At 24.3% G+C, this 267-nt stretch overlaps 1 protein-coding gene across 1 annotated transcript in view; it reads right to left on the reverse strand.

Moving 5' to 3' along the window:
• Positions 1–267, reverse strand: part of LOC119591921 (ras-related protein Rab-23-like) — a gene marked incomplete in the record, with an annotated part of 62,269 nt that overhangs the window by 43,458 nt on the left and 18,544 nt on the right.

Consider the following 267-nt stretch of genomic DNA (forward strand, 5'->3'; position numbering starts at 1 on the left):
CCTTAATTTTATTTTCTAATTACCTCGATAACTGGAGGCGTAATTAACAAAAAATAAATAAATCCTAATGTAAAAACCAACAAAGACAAAATTCAAAATTATACGAAAACTCTTGTAATAAAAATTTAATAAAGTAATTTCTTAATGTAAGAGAAAGTATCTTAATTCTATTATTGTATTTCTTATTCTATTTCAATTACTGCATTTCTTATTGTAATTCACGTATTGTATTTCCCTCACTATATTTCCTCACGCTAAGAAAACGAC

The sequence above is a fragment of the Penaeus monodon genome, chromosome 29 (genome assembly GCF_015228065.2).
Source record: "Penaeus monodon isolate SGIC_2016 chromosome 29, NSTDA_Pmon_1, whole genome shotgun sequence".
Lineage (NCBI taxonomy): Eukaryota > Metazoa > Arthropoda > Malacostraca > Decapoda > Penaeidae > Penaeus > Penaeus monodon.